Raw genomic sequence first — 17285 nt, 5'->3', positions numbered from 1 at the left:
TTCTGAATGTTGAGCTTTAAGTCAACTTTTTTTACTCTCTTCTTTCACTTTCATCAAGATGCTTTTTAGTTCCTCTTCACTTTCTGCCATAAGGGTGGTGTCATCTGCATATCTGAGGTTATCGATATTTCTCCCAGCAATCTTGATTCCAGCTTGTGCTTCTTCCAGGCAAGTGTTTCTCATGATGTCTCTGCATATAAGTTAAATAAGCAGGGTGACAATATACAGCCTTGACGTACTCCCTTTCCTTTTTGGAACCAGTCTGTTGTTCCATGTCCAGTTCTAACTGTTGCTTCCTGACCTGCATTGAAATTTCTCAGGAGGCAGGTGAGGTGGTCTGGTATTCCCATCTCTTTCAGAATTTTCCACAGTTTGATGTGATCCACACAGTCAAAGGCTTTGGAGTAGTCAATAAAGCAGAAGTAGATGTTTTTCTGGAACTTTCTTGCTTTTGCAATGTGACTTTGGACGAGTCCTTTTGCTCCAGTGTGCGTCCAGCTTCTTTATCTGCAAAATGATAAAGTTGGGCCATATGATATGAAGGTGTTTCATTTGAGAACTATATGATTCTCCAAACCCTTTATTAGTTATATAACCAACTTGTAACTTCTACTGGTCTAAGCTGTCCACAGAAAGAGGATAATGAAGATTATCTTCCACTTCACCTTTGTAAACTTTCCAGCTCTTTGTCCAAAGACGGAAACTTCATTTCTGGAAGGTCACAGTCATGGTCACTTGACCAGAAGCTCCCCTGGCTGATCCAGCAGGACTGTGGACAATCAGAAACTGGGGAAATATATCATCAGTCCTGGCCATCAAATGTCATCAGATGAACCAATTGCCCATCTCTTTTTATTTTCAGAGGTGCATGTGGTGGAGGTTAAAAACAATGCTCGCTCAAGAAACTTCTGGTATTTTGGTTCACCAGGTCAAGAGCATCAGGCTCCAGAGATTTCTACTATTGTTTCATTTTTCTGTCCAGTTAGGAATAGTTGGGCTTTTGAATACTATTCCAGGAAGGAGTTCAGTTCAGTTCAGTTGCTCAGTCGTGTACGACTCTTTGCACCCCATGGACTGCAGCTTTCCAGGCTTCCCTGTCCATCACCAACTCCGGGAGCTTGCTCAAACTCATGTTTGTTGAGTCGGTGATGTCATCCAACCACCTCATCCTCTGTCGTGCCCTTTTCCTCCTGCCTTCAATCTTTCCCAGCATCAGGATCTTTTCCAATGAGTATATTCTTCACATCAGGTGGCCAAATTATTGGAATTTCAGCTTCAACATCAGTCCTTCCAATGAATATCAGGACTGATTTCCCTTAGGATGGACTGGTTTGATCTCCTTGCAGTCCAAGGGACACTCAAGAGTCTTCTCCAAAACCACAGTTCAAAAGCATCAATTCTCTGGGAAGGAGAGACCACCAAAGCCCTGCCACTGAAAAACTGAAACAGAATTTTGTTTGAATTCATTGTTTCATTTTGGCACCAACCACATAATAAATGTAATCCAAGTTGAAGACTGAAGCAAGGAAAAAGAACTGGGTACTTCTAACCACATCAGTTGAGCCTTTGCAACTTCTTCTGAAACAGCAGACTTTTCCTGGGACACAGCCTGAGAGAGAGGGTGAGGTGATAGTTGACACTGAAGTTTGCCCCTAATTTCTGTGAAAAAATTCTAGGCACATGCTGCTGGCTCTGCTATAACACCCTATTTGTATTCTCCTAAAAACTTGCTTTTTTTTCAAAATCACACAGGGATTATAGGAAAACTTGGTTGAGAGCAGACAACTCCAAACCTATATAACTATGTAAATAAGCACTAAAAAAATCAATACTTTATGCATCTGCTGCTGCTAAGTCACTTCAGTCGTGTCCAACTGTGCGACCCCATAGACGGCAGCCCACCAGGCTCCTCCCTCCCTGGGATTCTCCAGGCAAGAACACTGGAGTGGGTTGCCATTTCCTTCTCCAATGCATGAAAGTGAAAAGTGAAAGTGAAGTCGCTCAGTCGTGTCCGACTCTTAGCGACCCCATGGACTGCAGTCTACCAGGCTCCTCCATCCATGGGATTTACCAGGCAGGAGTACTGGAGGTAACTTAGACTCTCCAGGCAGACAAATCAGTGTGATTGGAGGCTGCCTTGGGGAGTATTAAAAATGCACAAAACCAGGAGAGGGAAATGAGGGAAATGCTGGCTTGCTGGCATTCAGATAAGGCTGTGTAAGGAGGCACAGAAAAAATCTGCTCCAGCAAGAGCCCTGGGGGTCTGCACTGGGGGCGTTCCTTTCTAGGGAGGGAGCCCTGGGCAGAAGCACTGGCTTTCTTTTTTTTTTTTTTTTTTTAACTTTTTATTGCGAAATGTTTTAGACTTATACAAAAGTAGAGGGAACTGTTTAGTAGGCTTCCATGTAGTTATCACTCAGCTTCAACAGTTATCAACTCATGACCAGTCTTATTTTACCTACTGCCTACCTCTCTCCCCATGCCTGTCCCAAATTGTGAACTATTTTTGAAGCAAATTTCGGATGTCACATAATAGCTTTTGTAAATATTTCAGTGAGTTTTTTTTAAAAATAAGAAACCTTTTTAAAAATAAACCATTTACTTAATATATTTATTACACTAGGTGATTATGTTTCCTTAATATGATAATTCAAATGTTTATATTTTCCTGATTATGTTGTTCATGTTTTTGGTATCATATCTAAGAATTCAGTGTCAAATCCAAGGTCATGAATATTTAAACTTATGTGTTCTTCTAAGAGTTTTATTATCTTCATTAGATGCTCAAATTGTAGCTTTCCATTGTCCAAGTTAGGATAGTTTAGACTGTTTTGCAGTAACAAACCCTGAAACCTCAGTAACTTACAATAAAAATTACATATTCTTGCCACACATACAATATGGATTGGACGATCCTCCTATACCTTGCAGCTACATAAAGTAAGCAAAGCCCATGAGAGATATTTTAAACAATCACCCCGGTAAGTACCCAATTTTCACCCAACTTCCATTGGCCAGATCTCAGTGACCTGTCTCAACCTAATTGCAGTGGAGACTGAGAAATGTAACCGTCCTGTCTGCTCAGGAACAGAACTGGCCTGTGCGACATGCTTTCCTCTATTTCCTGTGTTGACTCAGTTACTGGCTTTGTGTATTGAGCAAAATAAGAATTACAAAAATTGAATATTTTGAATTAAGGCGTTATTAGAAAATATTTTATAATTTCATTAGACATTTTACATCTTGCTTTCTGTATCCTTGAAAATTATAAGATTATTGATTCTTTTGAGCTGTGGTAGTGGAGAAGACTCTTGAGAGTCCCTTGGACTGTAAGGAGATCAAACCAGTCAACCCTAAGGGAAACCAATTCTGAATATTCGTTAGAAGGACTGATGCTGAAGCTGAAGCTCCAATGCTTTGGCCACCTGATGTGAAGAGCCGACTCATTTGAAAAGTCCCTGATGCTGGGAAAGACTGAAAGCAAGAGGAGAAGGGGACAACAGAGGACGAGATGGTTGGATGACATCACGGACTCAATGGACAGGAGTTGGAGCCGTTTCCAGGAGATGGTGAAGGACAGGGAAACCTGGAGTGCTGCAGTCCATAGGCTTGCAAAGAGTTGGACATGACTGAGCAACTGAAAAATAGCAACAATAATGTATACATATATGAATATATAATATATAATGTATAATATATATATTAAATATACATACATTTATATGTATGTATATATATAGTCTCTGAAAAGAAAGAGTTGGGGGAAAGTAAAGAAAATGTTTGAAGAAATAATGACTGAAAAATTTCCAAACTTGAAACTGTAAACCCACACAAAAAAGGCTTAATGATTCCTTCATACAAGAAACATGAAGGTTAATTGAATGTACCCAACTACCCATGGATGCTCTTTTCTTTTAAATTATTTCTTTTTTTTGTTTCATTTTGAATAGTTTCCATTGCTACATATTCAAGTTTCTTTTCCAAGACCTAGTTGCCACTAATCTATTCCAGTATATTTTTCATCACAGACTCCTAGCTTTCATTTAGAAAGTTCGATTTGGGTCTTTAAAAATATTTTTGCATCTTTAGTTAACTTCTTGAACATCTGGAATACATTACAACAATTGCTTAATATTCTTGTCTGCTAATTCTGACATCCATGTTAATTTCACTTAGTTGATTTTTTACCTTAATTACAGGGCCTATTTTCTTGCTTCCATACATGTCTGGTATCTTTGATACCAAGTCAGAAATTATAAATTTCCTGGTGACTCCAGGAAGGTTTCTTGAAGCAATATTTAAGCTGAATATTGAAGGATATGAATAGATTAAAAAAATAAATGAGAGTGAAAGCATTTAAAGAAGAGGGATCAGTATGTGCAAAGGACCTGAGTATATGTCTTTGCATTTTTGAGAAAATGAAAGAATGATACTGTTATTGGAAGCAAATAAATAAAAAGAATAATTAAAAGTCTTTGGAGATGAAGGCACGGGCAGATCATGCCTTGCTTTCTTCAGGGGTCTTAGGCATTTGAAATTTTTTAAGCTTCATGGAGGTAAAATTGAATATAAAATGGTAATATTTAAACTGTACATTGTGGTGATGTTGATATTCATAAACACTGTGAAAGAATGTCCTCCATCTACTTAATTAACACATCTATCATCTCTCATATTTATTTGTGTATGTATGCATGTGCATGTGTGTGTGTATGTGTGTGTGTGTGTGATAGAGAAAGAACATTTAAGTTCTACTCTCAGCAAATTTCAGTTACACAATACAGTATTGTTAACTGTACTCATCATGGTCTACATTAGCTATTCAGAATGTAGACATGCTAGAATGGAAAGTTTTTACCCTTTCTTTAAGCTCTCTGCTGCTAAGCTCTCCCAGGCCCCAGCCCCTGACAACCACTTTTCTACTCTTGATGTCTAGAAGTTTGACTTTGTTTTCCTTAAGATTCTTCATATATGTGATACCATGCAGTCTTTGTTTTTGTCTGGGTTATTTCACTTAGCATAAAACCCTTAAGTTCCACCCATATTGTTGCAAATAGCTGCATTTTTCTTTCTTATGGTTGAATAATACACACACACACACACACACACATATACACCCCTGCCCCCATATCTTTTATCCATTCATCTGTTGATGGACATTTAGCTTATTTCTGTATCTTGGCCATTGTAAATAGGGCTGCTGTGAACATGGGCAGGTAGATACCTCTTTGAGATACTGACTTCATTTCCTTTGGATGTGTACCCAGAATTAGGGTTGCTTAGATCATATGGTAGTCCCACTTTCAATTTTTTTTAGGAACCTTCATACTGTTTTCCACAGTGGCTGTACTAATTAACTTTCCTATCAACAGTCCACAAATGTTCCCTTTTCTCCACATCCTTGCCAATACGTGGTATCTCCTGTCTTTTTGATGACAGCCGTTCTAACAGGTATGAGGTAATATATTATTTGTGATTTTGATTTGCATTTCCCTGATGATACATGATTTCATGTACCTATTGGCCATTTATATGTCTTCTTTGAAAAAAATCCAGGTTTTTTTTTTTTTGCTATCGAATCATGTGAGTGTTTTATTAATATATATTTTGCATATTAACCCTTCATCAGATATATGATTTGTAAATATTTTGTCCTGTTTTCCTTTTGTAATATTTATTTATTTGGCTGCATCGGGTCTCAGTTGTGGCTTGTGGGATCTTCTTTGCAACGTGCGGGGTCTTTCACTGTGGCATGCGGGCTGAGTTGCCGCTCACTATGCCCCTCACTTAGTTCCCCAGCCAGGTGTTGAACCTGCAACCCCTGCACTGGAAGGCAGATCCTTAACCCCTGCACCACCAGGTACACCCCTTTGCCCATTCTTTAGGTTGCCTTTTTATTTGTTAATGGTTTTCCTTTGTTGTGTGGAAGCTTTTTAGTTTGATGGATCCCCACTTGTTTATTTTTGCTATTATCACCTTTGCTTTTGGTGTCAAATCCAAAAAAAACAGTCAAGCCAATGTCAAGGAGTTTATCTCTTATGTTTTCTCCTTGGAGCTTTATGGTTTCAGACTTTATTTCAGTCCTTAATCCATTTTGAGTTGGTTTTTGTGCATGGTTTAAGATAGTAATCTCATTCTTTTGTATGAGGTTGTCCAGTTTATTGAAGAGACTTTCCTTTTCCTTTCCCTATGGTTTATTCTTGGCTCCTTGTCAGCAATTAATTCACCATTTATGCATGGGTTTATTTCTAGGGTTTCTAATCTGTTACATTGATCTATGTGTCTGTTTTTATGCCAGTACCACACTGTTTTGATTACTATAGCTGTGTAATGGATGCTTATAAAGAAAATTAGGAAGCATGATGTTTCCAGTTTTGTCCTTCTTTCTCAAGATTGTTTTGGCTATTCAGGGTATTTTGTGGTTCCATACAATTTTTAAGCATTTTGGTCCTCATCTTATGAGGGGTTGTAATCTTGTAAGGGTTTTAATCAAGTTCAGAATTTTTATAAAAATCACTCCAACTTCAGGATGGAGAATACCTTGAGTGGGGTTTCTGGGCAGAAGAGGTTGGATATGTTAGGAAACTAGGGTACATTTCCAAGTGAGAGACAAATTTGGTTTGTACCAGGGTGGAAGTGAGATGGAAAGAAGTGGGTTGACCTGAGATGACAAATGTAGTGTGATTCTTGAATCCCTCTTGTCTGCATTTCATCAAATCAGTCACCAAGTTCATGTAAACCTCTTCTAAGGAGAATATTCTTACAGAGTGAGTACATTTCTTATTAAAATGCTCATAAATATATGTTTTTAAAAATTTTGAACATTTTGCACAGTACCCCACAAAGGGAAACTATTAACTTGTTTCTGGAAAGAATTCTAGCAACTCTCTTCTGATGTTTGCTCAAGAATTCCCCCTGGAACACTCAGTAATGAAAAACCTCATTCCAAAGGTCTGGTTCAGTAGCTTTCAAACATTAGATGCATCAGAAATCACCTGATGAGCTTGTTCAAACACAAATTTCTCCGTCAAACCCCCAGAGTTTCTAATTCAGTAAGTACAAGTTGGGGCCTGAGATTTTTCACCTGTATCAAGTTCCCAGACAATGCCAGTGTTCCTGGTCTGGGAACTAGTGTGAGAACCACTAGACAATTAGAGGTGAGGTAGTCAAGAGGTGAACTTCTGGGATTAGACACAAAACTCTGTCCCTTTCTAGTGATATGACTTGATATGACTTGGGCAAAATCACCTGTGGGTGCTTTTGTTTCCTTATCTGAGCCTTAATGAAGGTTGTTCATTAAGAATGAGGGATGTTCGTTTTTTTTTTCATTTTAAAGGTGTGAAATGCCTTTTATTTTTTAATTAAAGTACAGTTGATTTACAATGTTGCGCCAATCTCTGCTATAGAGCAAAGCAACTCAGTTATACTCATATATACATTCTTTTAAAGTATTCTTTTCCATTATGGTTTATTGCAGGATCCTGAATGCAGTTCCCTATGCTGTACATCAGGATCTTACTTATCCATTCTAAATGTAATAGTTGGCATCTGCCAACCCCAAACTCCCAGTCCATCTTCCTTCCTCCCCTGTCCCCCTTGGCAACCACGAATCTGTTCTTGATGTTTGAGTCTGTTTCTGTTTTGTAGATGGGTTCGTTTGTGCCATATTTTAGGTTCCACATGTAAGTGATATTATATGGTATTTTTCCCTTCTTACTTCATGATAATCTCTAGTTGTATCCACGTTCCTTCAGATGTCATGATTTCATTGTTTACAGCTGCATAGTATTCCACTGTATATATGTACCACATCTTCCTTATCTGTTCACCTGTTGATGGACATTTAGGTTGTTTTCATGTCTTGGCTATTGTGGACAGTGCTGTTATGAACATAGAGGTGCAGGTATTTGTTTGAATTACGGTTTTCCCCTGGGAAGGAGTGGGATTGCTGGATCCTGTGGTAATTCTATTTTTAGTTTTCTGAGGAACCGCCGTACTGTTTTCCACAGTGGCTGCATCAGCTTACATTCCCACCAACAGTGTAGGAGGGCTCCCTCTAGAATGAAGACTGTTTATAAAGTTAGGCTAAGTACACAATGAATGTAGATACATTCTTCTGAAAAGAAAATGACTTTTATGTGCCTAGAACATGCTACAATTTTCAGTGTAAAGCAGGACAGATAACTCTTTTAGCTCATTCTTGGAAAACGCTCATCAAAGTTCCACGTTATGACATAGTGGAAGTCTTTAGTCAACAGCCTTGAAGGGAAACCTCCGAGTTCTGCTCTTCTTCATCTCCATGTCCTCAGTTCCGGTAAATTCCTACCAGGGTGTGTGTTAGATGTTTGTCTGCCTCTGCCCTCCCTCTGATCCCCATGACCTTGACAATGAGCCTGTCCCTAGACAGGGTGTCCCATCTGGGAATAGCCAGTTGATGAGGGGGCAGAGAGCTGACTCATCCATGCTCTTGGGAGACAGCTGTGGGCAATTTTTCCCAGGTTGCATAAGCCATCGGTTTCCGAAACAGAAAGACAACCTCTGCCAGCTATTAGCTGACCTCATGGAGATAGTCATGGTGTGCCAAGAGGAGGTGTGGGGAGGAGACGACCCATGGGAGACCCTCTTATTTGAATGTTAGGTCTGCCCAGATTCGTCAGCAATAAGCGATAAATGGCTCACCTACACATTCCATCTCTTAAATTTCCATGGACAAAGGTCTCTACCTGGAGCTTGTACATGAGAATCTAGTAGTTTTCCAGAGTAACCAAAGGGACTAGTTGAATGAAACCAGAACCAGAAGACTAGTTAACTTTGCTGAAACCACCCGTCAGTCACCCTGCAGGTATAGCTGGGGAGGTAAGGCAGTCAGTGCAGGCTTTTTTTGAGCTTCTGAAGAACGTGTGAAATCCAAAATGTGGGCCACAGGAGAAAGCTGAGTTTTATAAAGAGGTTTCCTTAACCCAAAAGTTAAACCTGGGATAAGGCAAATGTACCCTTTACCTGGGCCTTCACGCACTGTGCACATTTTGGGTGATCTGCAAACATTGTGAATCATCTCCAGCGTGACCTTTCACCATGCAGTTAATGTTCAGCATTTATTGACGTCCTGTGATGGGAACATCTTTACAGTTTGGCATGACTCTGGCCTGGAGAGGGTGTGGGTTTTGTATCTGGGGATGTGGGGACTCTGAACTTTGAGTCCTTGGGTCCTTGCATCTCTGTGGGGAAATGGATGTAAGCGTGAGGGTCTGGAGAGCTAGGAAGCATAAGTCAGAGAGTTCCTACACTTTGCTGTCTCTGTCTGATCTCTTTTTATCCCCATGTTGATGTGGCCTGGGCTAACAAAATGTACATTTGGCGAGATGTCAGTTCTCTAAATGGTCGGAAAAACATCGTGTTTTCCTGTTATGGCCAAAGTATAATCAAAGCATCTGATAGTTTCAATCAAAACAAAGATTTTGGAGTATTAAACCTATTATCTAATATCTAAGATAATGCCCATTTAGTAACAGATCATTATTCCAAAGGAGAAAAGCCCTTTGGAATTCATGTTATTGTTCATTCATTTTTCCCTTTAATCATTCTCCCTGGGTGATCCCCCACCACAGTGGGGATATGTTGTGTGTCTTGCATGCATGGGTAAATGACAGTTCATGGTCACTGTTAGACTGGGCCTTTTGGGGTTGGACTGACCACCATTTTTCTGGAAGCAAATGGCAATAGAAAACCACGAATGAAACGGCAAAGTAGTTACAGGGCATCCTGAATATCTACGCCCTTCTCTGGGGCCAGTCAGAGTTCCTTGGCTGGTCATCTCTGACTAGAGCTCATCTGTATGCTCCAATGGGACATTCAGCCAGCACACCTTTACTGAGCACCCACTCACTATGAGCTGAACTTGTTTAGGAGCTTGGAACATCTCAGTGAGCAGAGCAGATAAAGACACCTGCTGTCTAGCAGGGACATAGTTATTTATGATTAACGGAAGGACACATATCATCACATGTCATTATTCTCCGTTTGCCAAGATGCAAGACTGCTAGGACTGTTTAGACTGACCACCAGGGGGCAGCCTACCCCATGGGCTTAGCCTGGCTGCTAAGGCTGCCTGTCTTCTACCGTGTATTTAAGGCAGGCCCTGGGGGATTTTACCAAGAAGGAGGGGCACAGTTGGGTCTCTGTCCTGAAACAGGGGAATGTCAGAGGGGTCTAGAAAGGAAGGCTGTATTTAGGAATTAGGAAGGGCAGGTTATTGCTTCTCTTTCTGCCCCAGTCTGTCCTTTTACAGGGAGGGGATTCCAAGCCAGGTCTGATGGTGTGTGTGTAGTGGGGTGGGCAGGCAGTAGGTTCTTCAACAACTAACTCCCTAAGCCTGGAATCTGAGTCTAGGAGCGGCCCTACTTGGGGTAGGCAAACTATCTTTCAAAGGTTTGCATGTCCTCTTTGGAAAGTGGGAGTCAGAGATAAGCAAACATTCTATTATAAAAATCATGTTCTTAACTACTATTTTAAACATCTCTAAGTTTGAAGAATTAATAATGGAAACATAAAATATATTTAAACTCTTTAGGATATGCTTGGAGACTTTTTTTTGTTTATTGTTTGTTATTTCCAGTAAAACCTTTTAATATGTATTATACCTCACCAGAGACATTACTTTGCCAACAAAGGTCAATCTAGTCAAAGCTATGATTTTTCCAGTAGTCATGTATGGGTGTGAGAGTTGAACTGTAAAGAAAGCTTTTGAACTGTGGTGTTGGAGAAGACTCTTGAGAGTCCCTTGGACAGCAAGGAGATCCAACCAGTCCATTGTAAAGGAGATCAGTCCTGGGTGTTCATTGGAAGGACTGATGTTGAAGCTGAAACTCCAATATTTTGGCCAACCTGATGCGAAGAGCTGACTCATTTGAAAAGACCCTGATGCTGGGAAAGATTGAGGGTGGGAGGGGAAGGGGACGACAGAGGATGAGATGGTTTGATGGCATCACTGACTCAGTGGGCATGAGTTTGAGTAAACTCTGGGAGTTGGTGATGGACAGGGAGGCCTGGCGTGTTGCAGTCCATGGGGTTGCAAAGAGTTGGACATGACTGAGTGACTGAACTGCACTGAACTGAACTGATACCTCACCCTTTTCCTTGGAGTTTCAGACATTTGTTCAACTTAATATAGTGAAAAAAGTGGAAGTGTTAGTTGCTCAATTATGTATGACTCTTGTGACACCATGGACTGTAGCCTGCCAGGTTCCTCTGTCCATGGAATTCTCCAGGCAAGAATACTGGAGTGGGTAGCCATTCCCTTCTCCCGGGGATCTTCTTGACCCAGGGATTGAACCTGGGTCTTCCACATTGCAAGCAGTTTCTTTACTGTCTGAGACACCAGGGAAGCCCTCAACTTAATATAATATTTCCCCGAAAGGTTCATCTTTGGAATCTTTTAGTTTCCTCAAAGATCTGTTAACATCTTGCTTAACCCGGTGTTCTACAGCCTTTCTATTTGAAGTGTGACCTGTGGACCAGGAGCAACAGCATCATCTGGGAGCTTGTTAGAAATGCAGAATGGCAGTCCCCTCCCTGGACTGTGAGTTGTCCCATTAAATTCCTACATGTGTTCAAGTTCCAAAGTGCTGCTCTATGGGATGCATGTCAAGAAGTGCTGCATTAGAGAGAAAGAGTGACGGGATAACGTGAAGTTTGCAGCACTTTGTAGATTATGTCCAGAGTTCCCACATAGAATGTGGACTCTCTATATGTTCCTTGAGCTGACTGAATTGGGCTGTCTTCCTCATATTCCTACTTGCCTTTACTAACTCATCATGGCTTGAGGCCTTTATTAAAATCCTGATTGGAGATCTTGAATCAAGCTTTAAAACTTAAGTAACTTTGAAATGAGGTCAAAGTCAGAATATTCAGTGAGGATCCTTAATTATAAAAGTATGTCCTCAGGCTGGGTGGATCCTGAACACTTTGCCAATAAGAATGGTAAGTTCAAAAGAGGCAAATTAGCACTGAGTTGTGTCCATGGCTGTTTCCGTAAGACGCAAGCAAAGTTACTTTTTCTTTCCCTCAATTTCATTTCTCATGTGAGGATGACAAATGTTCTCTCTTGTAATTTTCTTTTCTAATAGTGATTCTTTTTGTTTTGCATTGCCTGGACATCTCAATATGGACAGCACAAGAATTTACATCCTATCTTAATTCTTAGAGTATATTGATTTTTTAAATTTACTGGAGTCAATTTCTTATGCAACCATATTTTATTCAGCATGAAAATTAGTGCCAATTTTAAACATTTATAGAGTTGTTTCTCCAAGGAAAAGCACAAACTAGAAAGAGAAACAAAAATGTCATTTGATGAGATTCAAATGGCTTTGGCCAGATGACTATAGAAACATCTCCTTATCCAGAACAGTCACTGGAAGTCCATTTGTGAAATGATATCTGTCTAATTTCTGTTTACTTTGTAGAGAAAGAACATTTTCTGAGGAATCAAAACAAGTGGCAAATTGCATTTTCTTGTTAGACTGATGTGAGAGATAGGGGGAAGACACAATATGTAAAGCTGAAGTTCCCCTTTCATACATATAAAACACATATATTTTAAGTAAATATATAATGGATCATGCAATGTTGCTTTTCAGAAATTTTCTTTTTGTGTTTTGCTTGTCTCACCTCCTTGTCCCCCCAAGCTCCTGCCTTTCCTCCTGCACAGATGTGATAGCAGGATTCCACGTGTGCAATGATTTTCATCGCACATGTGGAATTGCCCATAGGTATTGTTCATTGCACACATACTTGTCTGCCTGTATGTACATTGATGCAGAGAGCTTTTCTTCATTGTTTTAAGAATGGGATAATAAAATATGCAATATTCTGAATTTGGTCTCTCTGACTCCATAATTGCTCATATACTTGCAAAGTCATTAAATATAGCTCTAATTCATCCTTTTCGATGGTTGTGGTGTGAATGAACCAGAATTTATTTGAACATGCCTTTGTGAATAAGCATTTATTTCCATTCCTCCCTTTTGCCAGTATGAACAACGCTGCAATAAATGCTTATGTCCTCGCAATTTAAAAATATATTTTTTTAAAGAGCAGTTTAGGTTCACAGCAAAAATAAGACGAAGGAATAGGGATTTCTCATATGCCCTCTGCCCTCACACATACATAGTCTCCTTTGTTATCAATACCCCCACCAGAGTGGTGCATTTGTTATAACTGATGAACCTACACTGACATATCATAGTCACACAGAGGCCATAGTTTACATTAGGGTTCGGTCCTGGTGTCGCCTATCTTATTGGTTTGGACAAATGTATAATGACATGTGTTCATTATTATACCTACGGAAGAGTTTCACTGCCCTAAAAATCCTCATTTCTCTGCCTTTCATCTTCCTCTCCTAACCTCTGGCACTGATCTTTCTATTCTCTCTCTAGCTGTGCCTTTTCTAGAATGTCAAGAAGCTGTAATCATATATATCCTTGCATTTTTTACTTCTGCCAGGTAGATGAAGGTGGCTATAGAAGCTTTAGTTTTAAATTTTGATCCCTTTTTACTTTTTTTTTTTTTAAATTATTTTATCTTGAAGTGTAATCAGTTAACAGTGCTGTGTTAGTTTCAGGTGTATAGCTGAGTGATTTAGTTATACAAGCAGATATATCTATTCTTTTTCAAATTCTTTTCCCACTTAGATTATTACAGAGAATTGTTTTTTTGCTCTTCTTTATCTGCTATAGATGCTGGCAGAAAGACAGAGCAAACCCTCCAGTCCCTTCTTGAAAGGACACTAATCTCATCATGAGAGCCCCACCCTCATAACTTAATCTAAACCCAATTACCTCCCAAAGGTCCCATTTCCAAATACCAGTGAACTAGGGGTTAGGGTTTTAATATGGGTTTCAAAAGGGAACACTTCATTCTATAGTATTCTGCCTCTGCACCCCCAAAGTTCATATCTTTCTCTGTTCAAAATACATTCATTCTATACCAACAACTGATGAAGTCTTAATTAATTCAGCATCAATGCTAAACTTTAAAGTCCAAAGTCTCATCAAAACCAGGTATGGATGAAACTTGAGCTATAATTTATCCTGAAGCAAAATTCCTCTCCAGCTGTGAATCTGTGAAGTCAAACAAGTTATATGCTTCCAAATACAATGGCAGAACAGGCCTATGATAGCTATACCTATTCTCAAATGGAGAATTAGAAAAAAAAGAGGGGGAAGGTCCCAAGCAAGTACAAAACATAATGAGGAAGATTCCAGAAGACCTTAAAGTTTGAGAGTACTCCTCTCTGGTTCTATGCTCTGCCTTCTGGACCCACTAGGGTGATTTATGATGAGATTTGTTTTAAAGAATTGGCTTATATGGTCATGGAGGCTGAGAAGTCCAAGCTCTGCAGTCTGCAAGCTGCAGACATAAGAAGACCCAGGAAAGCCAATGGTATGGTTTCAGTCTCAGCCCCAAAGCCTGAGAAGTAGGGGGACCAATGGTGTGCAAGTTCCAGTCCAAGTTCCAGCTAGAAGACAGGAGAAGACTGATGTCCCATCTAAAAGACAGTCACACAGAGAGAGCAAATTCTCCCTTTCTCCCTTTTGTCTATTCAGGCCTTCAATGGATAGGATGGGCCCATCGACATTGGGAAAGGCAGTCTTCTTCACTCAGTCTACTGATTCAAATGCTAATCTCATCCAGAAACACCCTTACAGATACATCCAGAATCTGGTGTAATCAAATATTGGGGCACCCTGGTTTCCTCAGGATATATGCCAAGTAATGGTATTGTTGGGTCCTATGCCATACATCATATTGATGTATGTAGAGGCCAACGATATTGTGGGAGCAATTATTTTCCAGTTAAAAATAAATAAAAAGCATATACATAGAAAAAAATAAAAAGAAATATAATAAGAAAATAAAAGAAATGAAGAGGGTAATATAAGGGTTGATGTATCCCTGCTATAGCAGAGGCCATGGTGCCCCATCCACAGCCCTCGGTCCCTGGAGTTCCAAGTAGAGAGTTCTATCAGGTCCTGTCCCTGGTGAGAGACAGCCTGAGCTCAAGGCAGGCCAGCTGTCCAGATCAAGAATTGGTGGACAAAGACCTGGCTCCCTTTCCTTTGGAGAGTGGTCCTTGGATGCTCCACAGTTTCTCAGAACAGCCTCAAGTGACCTCATGAACCCCATCCTCCACATTTGGCTTCCTTCCCTTCCCTGCCTGCCTCCCAGCCTCGGTCAGGTGCCTCTGGTCACCTCCCAACTCTTGTATGAGAGTCAGCTTTGGGGGGCCCAAAACAAACACCTAGAAAGAGTGAAACAATCAGAAAGTGTCAAGATGTTGCCACACTTGCTTCGTCTCATCCCCTTTCCCTGGAGTATCTTAGAACAGATCCCAGACATCATGTGATGACACTAAAGATTTATGGCTCTGCTTCAAGGGAGGAATGGAAAGGCCTCCTTGATGTCACTTCCACACACATAGCACAACCGTGTTCCTCTCCCAAGCCACCCCTTTCCACTGCAGGCTGGGATACCCACGCCTGCCGTCTGGACACAAACTGGGAACGTATCAACCCGCTTATCGCTGTTTATCTTTTAATGCATTATCCCAAGGCTTCAAATTGTGGGTGGGTGTGATAAATTGTGGTGAAGGAGATTCCCTTTAAAAGGAAGGATCTTTCATTAGACAAAGGTAAGGAACAGGGGGAGAATCACTGTTAGCAAGCAAGCTCAAGCTGTGCCTGTTGTGGGGCAAGCAGCTTGCCCTATAAAACCAAGAGAAAGAGGTTAAGTTGGGACCAATAGTTGCTTTTGAGGGCATCATTTTGTAAAGGTCAAATGCTTTCCATCATCTGCTTGGTGATGGTGATGTAATATGGTCACAGCCCTCAACATTGGGCACACCTCTGTGCTCTCAGGCTCCTGGAGTGAGATTGAACACCATGAATCTCTCTTCAACAGAATCAAGCAGCTGATTTCCAGAGGAAGATTGGTTCTTCACATCCTGTCTACAGCTTTTCTCTTGCCTTCAGCCTTGGTGGTGAGAGAGAAATGTGTGCACTAAAGGCCTCCTGATATTTGGATGAATGGAAATTGATGGGATGGACAAGACTCCCACCAGCCTTGTTTTCCTGATGTTGGAAGACAGCACAGTGGATTCAACATGTGTGATGCTGGGACCTACGGGCCATGGGGCTTGCATGCAGGGAGCCCGTGATAAGTGAGTGGCTTAATCTCTGAGAGTCACTGAAAGTGGGCTGGATGCCAGGGCCCTGTGAATGGGCGTGGATATGGTTACAGAGCTGGGAGGCCAGGCATACTTTTACCAGCCTTTGAAATGTGCTCTGGGAAGCTCTGCTGTTCATCCCATTGCTTATGCTGTTGGGGCCATGCTGCCTCAGTGGAGGGGCTGACGATTGTCAATAGAGGCCCTTGTGCAATGGGTGACTTTGACCCTCAGCGAACATTTGGGAAATTCCATGCTGGGCGTGTTGGAGCTTTCACAATAGGGGTTGGGGTTCTTCCCAGAGATGCTACAGGAGGTGGAGACAGCTGAATGGGGGCTGTGTGTGCTCGCGTCCTCGCCTGATTTATGAGTCCCCGCTTGCAGTACTTCGCATGATCCCAGTGCAGCGTGGGAAGGAAATCAAAGTATGGGTTAGTGATGAAGGCAAAGCAGGCCTTGCCACAGGCTGGCTGGGGATCTGGGAAGCTGCCCCAGTGCCAAAGGTTGCAGGGGCCAGCTGTGCCCGAGGCCCCCTGTGGGAGTACAAGGAGCCGAGTGCCTGGGGGCTGCCCCCACGGGCAGAGCTGGCCTTCACAGCAAGTTTCCTCCACTTCTGCTGTCTGATTCTGGGTGCATCCCATTCCCCCAGCAGGTGTGGTCCTGAAGGAGTGTTGGACCCAGGCCAAACAAGTGCTTGGAACAAGGTGGTGAAGCAAACAGCAGAGGTGAATTTAAATAAAAAAGATGTTCTGTTACATCAATTTTCATTCAAAACTGTTTCAAAGGAGATTAGCTCTTTGGAGACAAAAACACAGCTTAGTCTACAGGAAAATGAACTAACGATGGGCTCATGTATGACACAAAGAAATAAACACTTTACCTTCTAAGGACTCAAAATCACTCCACAGATGAGCCTTGAGAAGCTTCGCACTCAGCTTAGGGTCCCTGCAGACCCTCGAGTCTTTTTCTGCACAGTCTGTGCACTCTTGACTATTCCAAGTCCATCACAGAAGATGTTGGCCCCCGGACCCAGAGGAAAGGCCTGGGGCATGTCCCC

General features: G+C 41.2%; 1 pseudogene; it reads right to left on the bottom strand.

Moving 5' to 3' along the window:
• The window catches only part of LOC122431783, a 31210-nt pseudogene extending 14843 nt beyond the window's left edge, over window positions 1-16367 (bottom strand).
• Between the last annotated feature and the right edge of the window lie 918 nt (window positions 16368-17285).

Source organism: Cervus canadensis, chromosome 30 (genome assembly GCF_019320065.1).
Source record: "Cervus canadensis isolate Bull #8, Minnesota chromosome 30, ASM1932006v1, whole genome shotgun sequence".
Classification (NCBI taxonomy): Eukaryota; Metazoa; Chordata; class Mammalia; order Artiodactyla; family Cervidae; genus Cervus; species Cervus canadensis.
Note: the sequence above shows the minus strand (reverse complement) of the source record. Positions and strands in the feature narration are given on the sequence as shown.